Raw genomic sequence first — 576 nt, 5'->3', positions numbered from 1 at the left:
AGAAACCAGGGGAAAGTTTAACAGGTTTATTGAAAACAAGTCGAGATGGGTCCAGTGTTGCTCTGAACGCTGGTGAACCGGGACTGAAAGGTGAAAGGGGAAGTTCTGTGATTAGTTCAGGCTCAGTGGGAAATTTGAGCATCGATTTGCAAAAAGGTTGAACATCTACTGGACTCACGTTTCCAGAAAAGGTGTCCTTCCCAGAATTCAGTCGGTGTGGGTTGTTCCAGAAATTTGTTTGCTCATTGGAGGGCGGACAGGGTTTACCCAGATTTAGTAGGTTACTTGAGGAGCGGAGGAGCTGACTGCCACTTAGATTTCCTGTGGTACTTGAACTGTACTTGTGGAGATGAATCCCCTGCTCAGTGTGAAGCTCAAACAATCCTTTCGGGGGGAAGAGGGTCCAAACATCCAGCTTGCAGGATGACTTCCTGCCGAGAGGCAAAGACAAAACAACAAGGTTAAGACTCAGGGAGACAAAAAACTCAGTTTGACTCAGCAAAACTCAGCTTGGCTAGAGTACCCAAAACTGGCAAACACTCTGGTGTCGAGCTTGTGGCAGTCAGCAGCTTACGA

The sequence above is a fragment of the Cyprinodon variegatus genome, unplaced genomic scaffold (assembly GCF_000732505.1).
Source record: "Cyprinodon variegatus isolate N-32 unplaced genomic scaffold, C_variegatus-1.0 Scaffold688, whole genome shotgun sequence".
Taxonomy (NCBI): domain Eukaryota; kingdom Metazoa; phylum Chordata; class Actinopteri; order Cyprinodontiformes; family Cyprinodontidae; genus Cyprinodon; species Cyprinodon variegatus.
The sequence above is the reverse complement of the archived record's forward strand: the minus strand, read 5'-3'. Positions refer to the sequence as shown.